This window comes from Nipponia nippon, unplaced genomic scaffold, assembly GCF_047370975.1.
Source record: "Nipponia nippon isolate SJK-2023a ecotype South Korea unplaced genomic scaffold, ASM4737097v1 scaffold_4, whole genome shotgun sequence".
Taxonomy (NCBI): domain Eukaryota; kingdom Metazoa; phylum Chordata; class Aves; order Pelecaniformes; family Threskiornithidae; genus Nipponia; species Nipponia nippon.
The window spans coordinates 101,897,903-101,917,702 of record NW_028262358.1 but is presented as its reverse complement, the minus strand read 5'-3'; the positions used below and the strand labels follow the sequence as shown (position 1 = coordinate 101,917,702).

The following is a 19,800-nucleotide window of genomic DNA, read 5'->3' as shown; positions in this document are numbered from 1 at the left end:
CATCTTTCACTTACAATAGAGTTTTCATTTTAACTATCTTGGCTGTAAAGGAGTGATGTTAAAAAGGGAAAAGGAAAGATCAACAGATAAAACATTCTGATTTGATAGTTTTAATGACAATTCGTTGTGTTTCCATTCTTTCTGTATTTCCTATTTTATAAATTCACCTGTATTTTGATATTGAAGGCCACCTGTAAAGAATAACCTTCTTTCCTTTGGAAACCATGTCAGAAGATGAGAGACAGTCCTTTTAACAGCAAATGCTGCTTCATTCACTCCTTAAATAATGTAACGCTACCCCACTGAGGAAAAGTAGCACTATTTGGACACAGCAATCTAGAGAAGAAATGGGTAATTTATGTAACTTGTTTATCTAGAGAAAGGATTGTGACAAACAGCATACAAATCGCTGCATGTAAAAACATGTAAAGAGCTGCCATGTCCATAACCTACTAACCTGAACTTTTCTGTCTTTGCAGGATTTTACAGAAGGTGATACTATTAAAGGAACACGTCCCCTGTATTTTTCTGTAACACCTGCACTTCTATGTCTAGGAAACTTGCTACTATTGGAAAAGATGCTCTCCTTTTTACAACTGTTTTGCAATAGAAAGAAGATCCAGAAGGAACTCTGTCTAAACACTGAGACAAAGAAATGGGCTTTGACTAAAACAGCGTTATGCTTTCTGAAATCATTTCACAGCATCTTTTCATAAGAAATTTCTTTCCGAGCATGCATAATCAACGATCTGCAATGACCATGTTACACCTTCAGATAAATTTCCTTCAACTGCATTCCTAATATATATGGACTTATTTTTAGCTTGAATTCTTCTGCATATGTATTGTAGATGCAAATTATGGAAGATTTAAAACATAATCATGAGCAAGCATCTTTCCTGACATTTTAGATGCTTAAAACTTCAGAAGTGTTTCTAGCAAAATGAAAGAAACTTTACTAGATATTCTCACTTGCTGTGAGAAGATCTCTCCACTTCATAAGGGAAAAGGCAAGAAAGAATTAACAAATCTATATTTTGATGCTGCACAGAATCAAGAGTTCTGAATATATCTGAGATGACAATTTTTATATGAAAATCAGTGGTTAGTATTCTCTAGATAGAACAGATTTTCTCTCATATGAAAGGAGAGCTACAAGAAACTGCTCAAAATGTGGGTAAGGTGTCAAGAAATGACAATGAAAATTTTGAAAATTTTGCAATGTTCATAATCTGTAAGAAGCAAAAGTCAATTTTTTCTAGCATTTTTCCTCCTACCTGTGCATGGTCACAGAATTAATGTTTTAAAATACAAAATCACACACACATAAATTGTGGGGGAAAAGGATTCATAACAAATTCCATTAATTCAGACAGATAGTTTTTAAAAATAGGACAAATTTGGTGCTGCAAACCTGTTCCTTTTAGGTTTATTTTAATATTTTATTATTCAGATATGACAACAACAGTGTTAGCTGCAGAATAATGGTCTAACAACATTTCCACAACAGACTGTTTCTCCTAGGATATGGCCCAGATCTGGCGGATAAGACCTCAACTTTATAGCCTTTATCATGCCACAAGGGAGATGCATATGCCTGGTTTGCTCCACATCTTACTGCTAACACTTGTCAGTAAGTCAAATTTCAATGTTTTTATCAATTCAATAAATTCACAACTCGATTCCAACAGGCATGACAACTCTTTGTATAAAAGACTGGCATTTCAGGGGCCTTTTAAATCTCCCCCTGATCTTGCTTTGTGGTTTTCCCAATTTAAAATTAAAACAGAAAACAAAGTGCAGACACAAAAATTCTACTTTGTTTGATTTTCTCATCATGATAGCCAACATCTTTATAGCACCTACCTTCTATGGGAACCTTAAAGTGCTGTAGAAACTCAAACCAATACAAAAATCACTCCACCCCCATTAAATATAGAGCTATGCATAAAGACAAATAGAGCAATTATCTAAAAACTCATATTGATACTGTACTTATTTTAAGACAAGAGGAAAATAAGAAAGCCACATACCAAATAAAAAAAAAAAAAAAGTAGGCAGGGTGCCCACAGTGCAAATTGCTAGAATTGTAATCTGGAAGGAAACATAGGTTCATGACTCTTCAGAAAACTGCAGTAGTCTTCTGCCAAATATTTAGTACCTTGACACTTAGGTCTCATCTAGAAGACTGAATAATCTCTTGGATCTACCCTGCCACAGTATGTGTTCAGATTAGTAAGGGACATGTTTCCTTTTAGCATCTTGTCCTGCATTTTCTATAGTAAGCGATCTCCCATCAAAGGATTTGCCAGCATCCCCTGTGAACTCTGAAGAGAGAAAAATGCTGGGTAGAAAGGACAACAACATAAATATTCTGCTTTCACTAAAGACATTCATTTCTGCTTAGAGATTTTTGTTAAGTAAGTCCTTTGAGAAAGCCTGCTGGAAAATGAAAAGATTTAACTTCAAGTATCTTGCAGTAACTCTCTATGCTAAAATGACAGTTCTCTCCTTTCCGGCACCAATCCAAACTCCCTCCTCTCCTTTTCAACCCTGGTCAGAGAAGTATTTTCTCTGAGTATGTTTCTGTGAAATGCTGTCAGCACCACCCTGAGAGTGTGGCAAAGAATAAAGAAAGAAGCAAGGCAGATGGTAAAAGACAGAGCCTTAGTAAGGATGCTGTGTTTGCACGGTGCAGGCATCAGAGAGAGGAATCTCACGATTGCTGGGAGGTATATCAACACCTCTCTGTAGGATTAAAGGTGATCACTCTGACAGGGCACAGTACAACTCCTAAGTACCATGCGCTGCCTCCGGCTCCCACTCTCTGCATTTCCTGACTGCAGTTTTATTCCCTTCTCTGTCCTGCTGCACAGCTCAGCATCCCTGCTTGAGCCCTGCCCCAGTCACCTCTCAGCACTGTCCCTTGCACTGCTCTTGCCAGCAATCTGACAATAATTTATACTCCGAATATATATGTCTTTGTTACTCCTTCTCTACTTCCTGGGATGAGTGTTCTCATATTCTAAAAATCATTTTTGTATAATGATTGCTGGAACATTTTGCCTCATATTAAACATGATCTAAAAACTTTGTTTCCATACTGTTCACTATTCATCATATTCTGATCATTTGGCACTTCCAGAAAACAAATAAAAAAAGCAAGGCAGAGAGCAGAAGTATATTGAATTTTGCAATATACTTCAAACATTATGAGAAAGCAAAAAGTGAAGGCAGATGTTAAGGTTACCTCAGTAACATTAACTCAGCTCTATGCACCTTTGCTGTTATTTATTCTTCGGAGAAGACAATCCTATCAATCAGTTTGAAAAGAGCCACAGAATGGAAGCACTGCCTTTGCCTCCTACAAGTGTGTAACAGCTTAACAGACCAGCTCACTTGCAACTTCCTAGCTCTGCTACCAACCTGATACACAACGCAGGGCACATAATTTCCCTGTTCTGTGTGTGGTTTTCTCTTTCTTTGCTTATCTTTGTCATCTTGGTTTAGTCTCTGAACCAAGTTTTTTTCTGAAACATATATTCATACAGCATCTAAGACAGCGAAGTCCAAAATTCAATTCGGTCTTCTACTCATTGACCTGTAATTATACAAGTACATTGCATGCAGTACAGTTTCCTCTACTTCAGAGAGCAAAAAGCTTTGTAGGTAGGAAAAACCCACTGAATTCCCTGTATCTTCACTCTAATATGGCATTGATATTGTTTCATACGGGATTCTCATTGACAAATCAGGAAAAGAATACAGGATCTACAAAATACAAAGAAAAAATGAATTCACTGTGGTTACATGTCTCAAAGAAGGCAGTTCTGATGGAAGACAGTAACAATTTCCAGAAACACAGAAATCTGAATCACAGTAATTCGTTCTCTATTTTGAGTGTAGACAGAACAGGAAGAATTAGGTTTAAATTATGGTAAGAACAATTAGGATACTAGAAAACCCTCCCATACAGAAGATACTCAAAAGCTGAGGAGACTGTGAATTTAAAAATGGTTAGGTGAGCATTTCCTAGCACATACATTTAGTGCTCTTTCTTGGATCATGGAAAGGTCCAGATAACTTCTTCAATTCCCTTCCAGCCTTATTTCACATGTTTCTGTAACCTATTTGTTATCTTCTGTGATTTTGAATAAGAATGTCTCAGAAAAGCCATATTCATTAGTTTCCAATTATCTGATGTATTTCAAATTCACATATTCTGGAAACTCATATGCATTCTAGGACACAGAGCAGATGAGCAGATAATGGAATTAAATGTGAGGTTTAATTCTTATTACTTTGTTAACTCCAAAAGAATAAGAAATTGACTGCCCAGGTAGTAGGCAGAATTAAAACCCCTGCAAATAAATAAAAGATTATTGTGCTTTTTTGCTGTTTTTGAATTGTACACTTCTAGAGCTATATAAATTTCCAACGTATTCCTCTACCAAATGCTTCCCTAGCATGCTCCAATGACATTTTTAAACAGTGATAAATACACGGATTTAAGCAGATGGAGTTAACAATTCAAGAAAGTTGTGCAGTACTTTTGCACACCAATTTGGAAATTGAGAAGATCAGCTGTTGCTGTTTTGCAGAAACAGTTTTAAATAAAAAATAGTATTTTTAAAGTTGCAGACATCAAAATAATAGTTAGAACAGCTCCTCCATTGATTAAAAAAAAAAAAAAATCCAAAACGTCTGAGATAAAATCAAGCCTGTTTAGTTGCATGTGTAAATAAAGATTTGAAGGAGCCATCTTTTTCCACTTAAAAAGTCTATGTGAAACAGGGCTTTGGATGATACCTTAACTGTTTAACTTAATTCCTGTAAACACTATGATGGATCTCTCAGTGGTAATCTAATTCACCCAAATTAGAAATCTGTCCTTCCCTGCTGACTATGCATGGAACCAACTGAAACTGCTAGGTGCTCTTATTAATTTAGGAACCAACCTGCCTAATCCTTGCTTGAGACTGATGCCTGCCACAGAAGGGCTACCTTTCAAAACACCTGGAAACTCTTCTGTGACTTGTTATTGTGAGCATTGAAAACTAAGCATGAAGTTACACTATCTTAAATTCTGCATTACGACTTTGCTCCAAGGAAGGAGAGGAAAAGCTTTGACCAAAAAAACCACATTCTTAAAGGCAAATGTTTGGACTAAGTCTAATTTCATAATACACTCTGTGCAAGGACAGAGACCTGGGTACAACACAACATACAGTTAATGTATTTTGAAGGGGTTTTTCCTACTGGAACAGTTCTTCTGTGCATCAAAAAATAAAGAGCATGTATATATTACTTCTCAAATACTCATTAATTACATTTTGAAAATCTGTAAGGATGTAGAAAATTAGTATTTTTTCCTACGTTTATATAGAGGAAATTGAAGAAGAGAAATTAAGCTTTTTGGTTTTGGTATCTGTGATCAGATTATTCTCTCTTTACTGATAAATTTAACTTCATTTGAAGAAAAAAAAACACTGATACTATTTATAACTAGTAATTTTAACATTGCTGTTATATGATTGCTAACATAAACTAATTTATTCAAGTCTTTATTGGAAGATAGTATCTATGAAATAAATGGAAGTAAAACGTGCTGCAGTCACATCTGACATAAAGCAGTTTGGTCTGCTTCATAGGACTCCTCCATTTTACAGTTATTGATTATTGTTACTGTCTTTCAACCTATCTGCTTTCCAAGACTTTGAAGCACAGAACACAGGGAGTGTAAAAATATTCAGTTAGTTAGAAAAAGATTTAATGAAAATCTGAAAACCATTCTGCCATATTTTACTGTGCAAATTACAGATTCTTTTTTTCAAAATCAGTAAGGTTGTTGGCAATTTCAGCATCACTGCTTTGTTGGTAAGAAACCATTTTACACACCACCTGAATCACAGACCCTTTGTTCGTGAGTGCTCAGTTAAGTCTCCTCTTGGTCAGTCACATTGTAAAGAGTAGGGGTAAAACTGCACAGTGACAAAGATTTCCTACCTATTCCTTTTACAGCAATGTAAGTGTATGATTACGTTAAATCTCCAGTAGAAAAGGGGTAAAAATGCTACTGATGCCAAAGGGTTGCAACAATATCTTCAGGTAAAGAAAGGCCTGTGGCTGAACTGCCTTGGAAAAATCAATTCTCTGACCATATTTATTTGGCGCAAGGAGAACATGTGTTTTAAGATTATCGTATTTCTTAATCTTTGTGCTTTTGAATACCACTTTGAATTGCCAGCTCTTTCAGATTCTTTACTCTTCTGAACATATATTAATCAGATTCTGATTTTCTGTTCTTTGCCCTTGAGATCTACTTTTATTGAGTTTGAAATTTTTCAGAGACAATGGAGAGCATATCACACAGGCTAACTTTTTAGACAATGAAGTTAGGAGGTTAGTCTCCTTAAGCTCCCTGGATCAGCAAAAGAGAGCTAGTTTTCTTTAGAGGGTGATTTTTATCATAATGTGCATGCTACAGAGGATCTTAATGTATATGCTTCAAATCACCCTCTGGAGGGACCGCTCTCTCTCTCTACTGACTGTACAGAGTGCCTATGCAGCCTGGTTGTCCTGGACATCTAAGTGTGGTTGTCATCGTCACCCTTTTATCTAGCCATCTCCTTGTACAGCTACTACTGTTAACTCTATTCTTGTCTTAGAAATCCTGCAATTTGTTTTTCTGGCATTGGTAGTTCATCGGTATGCTAGAGAAAGAAGGCTTAAACCAGCTCTTCTAAACCCAGACCAATCTAACAGCCTGCTGATACTAGAAGGGTCGAGTCCACCTTTGCCAGCTCCTGGCCATGCAGTTTTTCATCGTGTTGGACCCAATACAAGTCACACTTCAGACTTTTGCTAGCTTAGCTTCCCATTGGACTGGCAAACTCAGAGAGTAAGCATGATTTATGCACAGGAAGGTGCAAAAATATGCGACTCAAAGTTGGGCAAGCAGAACTACCACCTTAGAGGCAATAAGCTGTTAAATCATTTCAACCTCTTTTGTTTGCCTGCTCTGGTAAATACAAATGATCAGTGTGTTTAACAATTTTATTTTATGAAATTAATTCATCAGTTATAACAACAGTGATGTGAAAAAGGGAAGCCTACATTTAAACTCAAAATAGAAAATATGCTTCCTAAAATCTTGGAATTTTGAAACCTCATATCCTGTTAGTCCATGCAAGAAACATTGTTCAGGAAGTTGCAGAGTAGAATGAGGTCTTTGTACTTGCCTGACATCTCTGCATTCCTAGTTACAGCTCTAAGACTGTCTCCGAGAGGTTCCTTCCTCAACCTCCCTTCATCCCCCATAGTCTATAGCATGCTCTGCTCCTGGGCCTGGTTCTGTAGCATATATGTGGCTCGTTGACTGGCCAAACAGAAGGGTAAAATTTGGCTCATATTAAATAAAGGACAGTAATTAGGGTTTTTTTTTCCCTCCACCACTCACCAATTTTCACAACACATAGAAAATCAGTATCTTCTTATATCTGTAACACTGTACTGGGTCTGCCTGAGCTGGAGGTAACCCTCTTCATAGCAGCCCACATGGTGCTGTGTTTTGGATTTGTGAGCAAAACCGAAGCAAAATCTTGCGGAATGTGTTTGAAACTGTTTAGTAGATTGAAAGTTATTGATGTGGAGACCAACAGAAAAAGTCTTGTTCCTAAGAAAAAAACCTACAATAAACATCTCCACAGCTAATATGAACAAATATATACAAATTCCATTCCTCTAACCACATGCAAAGAAATAACATAAAACTTTAATTATATATTTGCAGTTTTGGAGAGATGGAGAGCTAGAAGAATAATAATAAATAAAAAATTCTATACCTCTGCCCGTTCCTTTCCTAATGTACCAAGGATTTTATCTGGTACTTTCAGATACAAAGAACAAAATTCTATTTTTGTGTGTTATGTTTGCATTTTTATAGCATCTGAAGCTGCACTTGCCGACCACCTTGAGCTAACATTATTTACTATTTTTCTAAGAGTCGTTCTTTACTTCAGAAAAGAAAATAAAACTGATAACACACTTTTTCTTTATAATTAAGTTCTGAAACAACATCACTGCAGTTTTAGAAGTTAAAGCGTTTTTCCTATAAGTAATCAAAATTCTAGCTAAGTTCCTGAAGTCAACAGTTTCTCAAATATTGTTTTCCCTTTTTTTATTACTGTTTTGGCATTTGTGTTAGAAGCTATAATGTTGACTCGCACCATGTTGACTGGTATTGTAAGGCAATTGGCAAATACCTGTAGTATGATAAAACACCCTCATTTTGTTTGCAAATAACTGTTTGTATCTTGACATATTTTTAATAGAATTAACAAATTACTGGAATGATTCACAGGACACCAAGAAGTCCAGACATGCCAAGGCATGCATGCAAGTTAATATTACTCAAGCACATCACTAAGAGAGAATAAGCCATCCAGGAAGTTTTCATCAGGTGTATGCCTTTATAGCAATAATGGGATCAACATGAGCAGCTGTGTTTAAATATCAATTACAAATGACTGACAGTGTTAAAAAGACCTTTTTCTCCATATAAATGGAGAAAAAGTATGCACACAGTATGCATAATGGAAATCTAAATTACATGTTACTACTTCAACTACATGTGCTCTGGCATCTGTAGACAGGCAAGTCACTCTGCAGTCTTTTTCTCTGCTTGAGTTTGCTAATTAATGTAATAGGGGAATCCTAGACTGGGATGTCCAGAATTCAGTTGAAATCGCCATCGTACTTACAAATAATAATCATAAAGCAATGAATAAAACTAGTGCTATCTTCATATATGTAATACTTTAAACTTCCAATTTTGAACAATCCAAGGAAATCCTGCACTTTAATCTTCCATTCCAATATTATTTTCTATACAAATAACAACTGATGTAATCATTGATAAGTATACTGTTTTAGTTTTTGATCTTGTCAAGAGTAAAATCTAAGTAACATTATGATTTTTTGAATAAAGAATGGGGCACATTTTTCTGTGACAGAAAGGTACCACAGGTTTTCAGAACCCTGTTCAATTCTTGATGCACACTGGAATCTCTCTTATTTGTGAAGCAAAGCATTAGTAGAATCCAAGTCTTCAAATTCAAGATCTGTAGATGCCATACTGTGCTGTTTTAGCTTAAATAAGCACATCTTTTAGTACATATTGCATCATTCATCACTCTGCTTTAATCTCAACACTAAACTGAGAATGTATGGTTTGTTTTGGAAAAAGGAAAACCCAAATAGAGACATGCAATTTTTGACCCATTCCCAATGCTCAAGCTTTTTAGAGTTATTCTGAATGCACAAACCTTAAGAACAGAACTTTAAACAACATTTTCATAATATTCACTTCTATGTTTCTGTTCTTATTATGAATAAATCAGCATGATAACATTTTCCAGAATTAGTTCATTATAAGTACTTTATATAAAGACCTAAATGTAAATGAAAATATATTTAACTAGAAATAATTGAATCATTGCTTCCTCTGTCACACTAGTTAATAACATGAAAGGCTCCAAATTACAAAATCAGCTCCACAGAACTTGCATTTTAAAAGGTGTATTCCATGATGCATCTGTTATGAAAGTTATTCAGCTACAGCAACTGAAGGCACATGCTGTCACTTACATAAAAATTTCATTCAGTCAACATGCTATTCTTCCTCTGTTTTTACACACACATGCACCCCTCTTGAAATAAGCTGTGACAAAGTGGCAAGTGAACCAGGATTTTCAGGCAAATGTTTCTGCAGTTTTTCCTTAAAGCAAGCACCCCCTTGCTGACAAACAGTAATTTCTGGAGGAAGGCTTTACTACCCCAGACACTAGAACCTGGGACTTCTCCCACAAGAGAACTCAGAATTGACACTGACCACAGAAATGTGTTTATAACCATGCAGAACCTACCCTGTCTCTCAGGACTGCTGGAGTACAACTCCACTGCTTAATGTGTTGCAATGATTTGTGCAGTCTCCTCTGAATCCCTCTCTCATTCTCTGTCACCTCTGAGGATTAGCTTCTCATGTCTGCACTTCTCAAGTCTCCCGCTCTCTGCTTGCACTGCACATCTCTCTGTTTCTTTCTTTTGTTCCCCCTTATTCTCAGCCCACACTGCACTATACTCCAGAAACTTCTTGGCTGAATGGGCAGTTACTGTCAGGAGGGGCACTGTCTTGTGGAAGACACAGCAAATATGCGATGCTCTCTACTCTTCCACAGTCTTTATAGATACATATATTCCACTTAAATATACATGTATACGTATGTAGAATCATAGAATCGTCAAGGTTGGAAAAGACCCTTAAGATCATCGAGTCCAACCGTCAACCTATCACTGCCAAGTCCATCTATACCATGTCTTCAAGCACCGTATCTATCCGTTCTTTAAATACCTCCAGGGATGGAGACTCAACCACTTCCCTGGGCAGCCTGTTCCAATGCCTGACTATCCTTTTGGTAAAGACCTTTTTCCTAATGTCTAACCTAAACCTCCCCTCGCGCAGCTTGAGGCCGTTTCCTCTCGTTCTATCACTCGTTATTAGGGAGAAGAGACCGACCCCCACCTTGCTACAACCTCCTTTCAGGTAGTTGTAGAGAGCAATAAGGTCTCCCCTCAGCCCCCTCTTCTCCAGGCTAAACAACCCCAGCTCCCTCAGCTTCTCCTCATAAGACTTGTGCTCCAGACCCTTCACCAACTTCATTGTCCTCCTCTGGACACGCTCCAGCACCTCGATGTCCTTCTTGTAGTGAGGGACCCAAAACTGAACACAGTACTCGAGGTGCGGCCTCACCAGTGCCGAGTACAGGGGCACTATCCCTGGACCTGTGGCCAGCAGGACCCAGGAGGTCCCTGGTCCTGCTGGCCACACTATTCCTGATACAGGCCAGGATGCCATTGGCCTTCTTGGCCACCTGGGCACACTGCTGGCTCATGTTCAGCCAGCTGTCGACCAACATCCCCAGGTCCTTTTCTTCCAGGCAGCTCTCCAGCCACTCCTCCCCAAGCCTGTAGCATTGCACGGGGTTGTTGTGACCCAAGTGCAGGACCCAACACTTTGCCTTGTTGAATCTCATACAGTTGGCCCCGGCCCAATGATCCAGCCTGTCCAGGTCCCTCTGCAGGGCCTTCCTACCCTCCAGCAGATTAACACTTCCACCCAACTTGGTGTCATCTGCAAACTTACTGAGCGTGCACTCGATCCCCTCATCCAGATCATCAATGAAGATATTGAACAGGACTGGCCCCAGTACTGAGCCCTGGGGAACACCACTCGTGACCGGCCGCCAACTGGATTTGACTCCATTCACCACCACTCTCTGGGCTCGGCCATGCAGCCAGTTTTTAACCCAGCGTAGAGTGCACCCATCTAAGCCCTGAGGAGCCAGCTTCTCCAGGAGAATGCTGTAGGAGACAGTGTCAAAGGCCCAAGTAGACAACATCCACAGCCTTCCCCTCATCCACTAAGCGGGTCACTTTCTCATAGAAGGAGACCAAGCTAGTGAAACAGGATCTCCCTTTCATAAACCCATGCTGGCTGGGCCTGATCCCCCGGTTGTCCCGCACTTGCTGCATAATGGCACTCAAGATGACCTGCTGCATGACCTTCCCCGACACCGAGGTCAGGCTGACAGGCCTGTAGTTCCCGGGATCCTCCTTCCAACCCTTCTTGTAGAGGGGCATCACGTTTGCTAGCTTCCAGTCATCCAGGACCTCCCCAGTTGACCAGGACTGCTGATCAACAATGGAGAGTGGCCTGGCCAGCTCCTCTGCCAGCTCCCTCATTATCCTCGGGTGGATCCCATCTGGGCCCATGGACTTGTGCACATCCAGGTGGAGGAGCAGGTCAGTGACTGCCACCTCTTCAACAACTGGGACTTCACTCTGCGTCCTATCTCCGTCTCCCAGCTCAGGGGCCTGAAAAACCCGAGGATGACTAGCTTGACTATTAAAGACTGAGGCAAAGGAGGCATTAAGTACCTCTGCTTTCTCCTCATCCTTCATGGCAAGGTTACCTTCTGCATCCAACAAAGGAGGGAGATTCTCCCTGGCCCCCCTTTTGTCACTGACATATTTATAAAAACTTTTTTTGTTGTCTTTAATGGCGGTGGCCAGTTTAAGTTCCAGCTGGGCCTTCGTCTTTCTAATCTTCTCCTTCCATATCCTCACAACATCCTTGTAGTCCCCCTGAGTCGCCTGCCCCTTCTTCCAATGGCGGTAGGCTCTCCTTTTTTTCCTGAGTTCCAGCCAAAGCTGTCTGTCCAGCCAGGCCGGTCTTCTCCCCCGCCTGCTCGACTTGCAGCACATGGGGACGGCCTGCTCCTGCACCTTTAAGATTTCCTCCTTGAATAACATCCAGCCTTCCTGGACTCCTTTGCCCTTCAGGACTGCTTCCCAAGGGACTCTGTTAACCAGACTCGCAAACAGCCCAAAGTCCGCCCTATCTACGTATGTAAATACATAGTATACCAGATGTAGACATTACCAATAAATCAGACACCAAATGACCCATAGAATGATCCAGGAGAATATTTGCTAGACAAGCTAATGAATGTTAAATAAAATCTAAACAGTTTAATGAAATTTTAGGAATGTTTAAAACCACTGACATTTATATAGCTTGAGAACTATAACTTGCTTCAGTTTCTTTGGCATGCTAAGCTTCCCTTAGTCTCTATTTACCCTCTGAACCATTATAAAAATGGTCTTAATAAGGTAGGCTGGAACAGATAAAAAATACCTGCATACAGCTTCTAGAAACATTAGTGTAAGGGTGCCAAAAAAATACATAAAATGTACTATATAGTGTATATCTCATCAGCAAATCTAATAGCTTTCCTCTCAACAAACTACACCTACATACCAAATAATCAGCTATTTCTCAAAAGGGGGGAGGAAATATTTTAATGTGCTATTACCCCATATTTTGAACTTTTCTTTCCTACTAACGTCCTTCCTCTGATTATGCTTTTTGTTCCATTATTTATCTTAACAGCCAGCTGTTGAAAAGCTGGGTTGCTTTAATAGACTTCAAGCCTTCAAAGTGCTACTTAGGAATGGATCCAGACTCAATCTGTATACTCCCCTTGGAAAAATACCTAGGTAGCAATTTTGTATATAAACACTTGCACTGTCTTTCTGTTGGTGATGGAAGCCCACTTGTACACACAGTATAAGAGTTTACACCTGGGCTTACGTGACTGGTTTTTACAGATTAAATAAATGTATATTAATTAAGCATTATGACTGTGCATTTCAGTGAAAAAAAAAACCACCCCAAAACTTTAAAACCTTAAGGCATTAAAACTTAAGAGATTTCCATAAAGTCAACATCCAAACTCAAAATATATCACGGACCATCATGAATATAGAACTATGACCATAAAATATAGCCTCTCCTTAATTATTTGTGCATGCAAATATCTGTTTTATAAATAAAACTCACATTTACTGTGAATCTAAATTACTGAAAATAAATAATTTTGCATAGTCCTGGACTGCTAATGTTTTCAAAATTAGGATGAATATCTATATTAATGTATTACATGCAAGTGTCACTCAAAAAACAGCAAAACAACTTACAAACAAAAAGTACATTTTAAATGTATTTATTGTAGTAGAAGAAAGACTTTTTCAATAATATTGACAATTAATTCCAAGAATAGAAATAAATATATTTTCAGGAAAACTTAAAATGTTCCATTTTCCCATAGATTACTATTCTGTAAAAGTTACCATTTACTGTCCACAGAGTAGAGCTATATTTTATGGATGTGTAAACAAAAAGCTATCCGCATATATTTCACCAATATACAGCAGTAACTGGAAGTGTGACTTGAGTATGGCCAGACACCAATGTCTTGAGTTATTTGATATCTTAAAGAACTATGACATGAAAATGGGGCAGGTAATTAAAGAAAGCAGGGAATACAGAGTAAATAAATATGTAATAAGACTTAGTTTGATGCTTTATATTCTTAGGCAGTGGAAATAGTCCTGTTTTCTTTCCAGGATAATATAGTTCTTGTTTATCCTTAATGGTTGTAGGCACTTAACTGGAATGTCAAAGTCATCCTAGGCACTTTTTTAACCAGCAGAGGGGAAAAAAAGCACCTTCAGAACAAGATTCGGGCGTTAGGATTAAGTGATTCTCTGTATTTTTCCATCAACTATGAAAACAATCTACAGCAACTATGTTCCTGGCTTAGCCGTTTCAGTTTTGTGCCTGTGGGATGAACACAGTCATATCTATGCTGAACACATAAATAAATGTTAAAGATTTTAGCTTCTGCAGGCCTGCCACACCACACGCATCTTCTTGATCTTCAAAAGAACAAAATGAAAGTAAGTTAAAACATTCCTCAGGGAAAGCACAGGGGTTGTAGAAGTGTCAATAAAAAACTAATCTGGTCTACAGAATTTTTATTACAAGTCACCCATCACAAAATGTCCTGAAAACAAAGAAAAAAAAGTTTCCCTGCATATAAATAGCAAAGTATGGAATCCCATTTATACTCACAGATGCATACAACGTTACTCAAAGTGAAGCTACACAGGGCTCTATTAACTTAACTCAGCATGCTGGGCTCCCAATTCAATAAGTCTCCTGTGAGCTCAGCATCATTGAACGCATCTCTAAGGCACAACAGGGGGTCTATGTGCAGACAACTGACCAATCTTTTTTCAAAATAGCCTGAGAAACAGAAGCAGTATGTTGACAGTAACATCACTGGCGTCTCAGCTATTGCACTCTGTTAACTCAGTGACACTATTTCCAAAATGAGAGCTATCTCACTCATTCTTCTTTGCTGTCTGCCAACTGTCTGGAGAGCCCACACCACCAACAAACTCCTTTTTCTTTTTTTTTTAACTTTTTTCAGAAAAAAATGCCAAAAATTTCTTTGCTCTTTCTCCACAATACTAAATTCATACAATCATAGAATCGTTAAGGTTGGAAAAGACCCTTAAAATCATCGAGTCCAACCGTTAACCAAGCACTGACATGTCCACCACTAAACCATGTCCTCAAGCACCACGTCTACCCATCTTTTAAATACCTCCAGGGATGGAAACTCTACCACTTCCCTGGGCAGCCTGTTCCAATGCTTGACTACCCTTTCAGTGAAGAATTTTTTCCTAATATCTAACCTAAACCTCCCCTGGCGCAGCTTGAGGCCATTCCCTCTCGTCCTATCACTCATTACTAGGGAGAAGAGACCGACCCCCACCTCGCTACAACCTCCTTTCAGGTAGTTATAGAGAGCAATAAGGTCACCCCTCAGCCTCCTCTTCTCCAGACTAAACAATCCCAGCTCCCTCAGCCGCTCCTCATGAGACTTGTGCTCCAGACCCTTCACCAGCTTCGTTGCCCTCCTCTGGACACGCTCCAGCACCTCAATGTCCTTCTTGGAGTGAGGGGCCCAAAACTGAACACAGTACTCGAGGTACGGCCTCACCAGTGCCGAGTACAGGGGGACAATCACCTCCCCGGTCCTGCTGGCCACACTATTCCTGATACAAGCCAGGATGCCATTGGCCCTCTTGGCCACCTGGGCACCTAGACACTTCACCAACTTTGTTGCCCTTCTCTGGAAGGGTCTTCTGCGCACTGAAGTCTGTTCTTCATGGTTTCATTACAACCTTTAATCTTACCGTTACTTGTGACAAAAATCTGAATGGTTTTGTTTATCCAGACAAATATTCAAAATGGTCAGATGTAATGTTTTTCATCTCATTATAGCGGCATACCTCACCTTCAATATTGAAACAGCTATAGAATTTCTGAAGTCCTTTGACTTTTTATGCTGTAGAAGCTTTTTAGTATTATTACCAATTATATAGAAAACAAGCATCAAATGGCAAGTTTCAATTATTATTGTCCTCATCCAACCCACAACTTCTGGTAAACTGGAATATTTTCTTAATATTAGTGTTATTTATTAAAAATTCAATGTTATTCTTTACAGTTGCATAAAGCTGTTACACCATCACTAAAAGGTAAATATCCAAAAGCTGTATCTCATGAAATGATAAAAAGCATGCCTCCAAATTACAGCAAATGACATCACTGCAGTCTACAGATTGAAAAAATGCAGATGAATGATCAAGGAAAAAAAAAGGGATAGAAGAAAATGTGAAGTAGTGATTTACAACCTGTTAAGAAACAATAATGAATGCTGGCACAATCCATGAACAGGACATTCTAGACTCATTGTGAAGACTTATTTCAGGGGACCCTGCCAACAAAAACAAGTAATGCAGGCCTCAGCAATCTCTAGACTTCTTCCAATAAAGACAGATAATCAATCAATGATATATTTCTGAGGGTTTTGTTCTTCTTTTTTTAATAAATTTTATTAATAAAGTCATTCTTTGATTTTCTGTTAAATCAAGACAGGAAAATGTATAGTATCAAAAATCTTCTCCATGAAAGACAGAACAATAGACAGGAAAAGGCAATTTCTCAGGAAAGAGGGATTGCATGCTGGATTGCTGCATTTGGATAACAGTACAGCTTTACCAAAAGTGCTTTTGTCTCTTGTAATGCATATGCTGCAGTTAACAAGCCATAATTCAGAAAAGTAAACACATAAATTGCTGGTTGGAATAAAAAAACAGTAGATTTCCTCGTTACATTACCATCTGATATGAAACTGAATTCTAGACTGTGGCTTGCAAAAAACGAATTCCCTCCAAATTACAATGTTTAAACTACCAGCTACATCCTGAGAACTCTTTATTTTTATTTTACCTGAAGTGTAATACGCAGTTTGTGTTCATGCAACATATAATGAAACACATACATTTCTATGCTGTTTCATTACTCCACTCTATGTTGGCATCAGTCAAAATAAAAAGAAGATGAGAAGGAGAGGAACCTGAATCTTCTAACACATATGATCTCTCTGTTTTCTTTAAAGGCTGTGGAAGAACTGTTTATTCTTTTATATTTTAGCTTAACTTCCATAGTAGCACAACGTGATTGATACTGAATTAAAGAGGAAATCCCTCAGGAAGGGTTCACCTCTCTTGGGTGTCTGGTCTACCATCTTCATTTATTGTAGCTTTGGCCAGGCTTCACATCAACTGGTATGTAATCATCAAATAAACTTCCTAAAAATATACCTGAAAAATACTGAAAAGGATATCTCCACAGCCCCTAACTATATCTGTGCCTGTAATTATTGCTAAAGAGATTTCTGAAGAAAGAAACTTTTCTCTGATTATATACTATATTGGATAGAAAGATCATAGAGTTCTACATTTCTTTTGGCTGCTGAGAAATATGACACTGTTCTCCCAGCCTTAATTAATGTTTCTGTGCTGAACACATACATTATAGCTTATTGCTATAAACTCTGTGAAAATGGACAGAAACCAGGTGAATCAATATCTTTACTTTAAAAGAATTTTTAGCTACATACAAATTTGGAAACGTAGCAAATGAATTATTTGATAGCACTTTGCAAAAAGATCAATTACATACTGCATTGGACTCCCTCCTTGAACCACACCCAACATAATATGAAGTCACAACTGCTGCTAGTCAGGCTGAGTCAGCAACAGCAATAGCAAAAATGTGATCTTAAAGGCAGAAGAAGCACTGCTCAAGTCATTCAATGGCTACAGATGAAATATTTAAACACTGATTATCGAAAATTGCAAGACTGCAAATAGAGAACCAAAACCTCAGTAAATTAGATATAAACAGAAGCAATAATGCTACTTCTGTGAATCTATGCAACACATTACAAGTTATACCATATGCTATCCAAAGGAAGCTCAATTCAAACATTTCAGGAATACTGGGCATTTTGCTAAGATTTGTCATTATACACTAGCTAAGTAACAAAAAACTGTGCCAAATAATACTTACTGCTTTAAATTGGGATAGAAATGGTTCCAATATGTCATGGAGAAAATTATATGTAGTTCCTAGCCTATCAGGAGAACAAGCTGATATCATTAAGCACCAACTAAGCTGTCTCTGCGGACAACATCTATTTCTTTGCAGTACTTTAGAGTAGTAAAATCCTTTCATCCAGATTATTAAAATAGACATTTAATTATGTTGGTCCCAGTACTGATCCTTGAAAAATGCTACTGGTTACTGGGCACCAGCTGTATTTTGAATCACAGATCACACCTCTCTCATTCCAGCAGTTCAGCCAGCTGTCCACTGACCTTACTTTTCAACTATCTAGCCCATATCTTACCAATTTGGTAATAAAAAGACTATGTGAGACTGTGCCAAGGGCCTTGCTAGTGTCAAGACACATAACATCCACTGCTTTTCCCTTGTCCGCAGTGTCAGTAACCCCACAGAACGCAATGGGGTTGGTCAGGCATGATATGCCCTTAGTAAATCTATGCTGGCTGCTCCCAATCACCTTCTTGTTCTTCATATGTAGGAGGACTTACTGCACAACTTTCCCAGGGACTGAGGTGAGGCTGACAGTTTCCTTGATCCTCCTTTGTGCTCCTATTGTGGATGAAAGTGGTTTTTGTCTTTTTTCAGTTATCAGGAACCTCCCCCAGTTGCCATGAGCTTTTGAAGATGATAGAATGCAGTCCCACAACGACACCAGCCAGCTCCTTTAGCACCCTCAGGTGCACCCAGTCTAGTACCATGGACTTGTGTGTGTCCAGTTAGCTTAAATGACGCCTGTTATCCTTCCTCTACTATAGATAACTGCCTGACTCCCACAGTCTCTGCTAGTAGTCTCAGGTACCTGGGAAACCTGAGAGCAAACCTTACCAGTGAAAAGTGAACAAAAAATGTCACTGAGTACTGAGTAACAATGCAATCATCCGGCACAGTCAACATGGGTTCACAACAGGAAAGTCCTGCTTAACTAATTTGATATCCTTCTATAATAAGGTCACCCACCTAGTGGATGAAGGAAAGGTGGTGGATGTAGCTTTTCTGGAGTTTAGTAAGGCTCTTGATACTGTCCCTCACAGCATCCTTCTGGATGAATTGTCCAGCTGTCGGATGAGCGGGTTCACAGTGCACTGGGTAAAGAACTGGCTGAAAGACAGAGCTCAAAGGGTTGTAGTGAATGGGGCTACATCTGGCTGGCGACCAGTCACCAGCGGTGTTCCTCAGGGCTCAGTTCTAGGGCCAGTCCTGTTCACTGTATTTTTCAGTGATCTAGATACAGGAGTTGAATGCATCATTAGCAAGTTTGCTGGTGATACCAAACTGGGAGGTGCTGTTGACTCTCTTGAGGGACAAGACACCTTGCAGAGGGATCTGGATGGACTGGAGCCTTGGGCAATCATTAATGGGATGAAATTTAACAAGAACAAATGCCAGATTCTGCATCTAGGATGGAGTAATGCTGGGCACGAGCATAAATTGGGAGAGGAGTGGCTGGAAAGCAGCCCTGCAGAAAGGGGTCTGGGGGTGCTGGTTGACAGCAGGCTCAATACGAGTCAGCAGTGTGCCCTGGCAGCCAAGAGGGCAAACTGCATCCTGAGGTGCATCAAACACAGCATAACCAGCCAGTCAAAAGAGGTGATTATCCCACTGTATTCCGCATTGGTGTGGCCTCATCTGGAGTACTGTGTGCAGTTCAGGGCCCCACAATGTGAGAAGTATGTGAAGGTCCTTGAATCCATCCAGAGGAGGGCAACAAAGCTGGTGAAAGGGCTGGAAGGCATGTCCTATGAGGAGTGGCTAAGGACTCTGGGTTTGTCTGGTGTGGAGAAAAGGAGGCTGAGGGGTGACCTCATTGCTCCCTAGAGCTTCCTGAGGAGGGGAAGTGGAGAGAGAGGTAC

General features: G+C 39.1%; 1 protein-coding gene across 2 annotated transcripts in view; it reads right to left on the bottom strand.

Annotated features, from left to right (window-relative positions):
• Positions 1-19,800, bottom strand: part of CSMD1 (CUB and Sushi multiple domains 1) — a 1,270,279-nt gene that overhangs the window by 842,991 nt on the left and 407,488 nt on the right. The gene's annotated exons all lie outside the window — the stretch shown is intronic.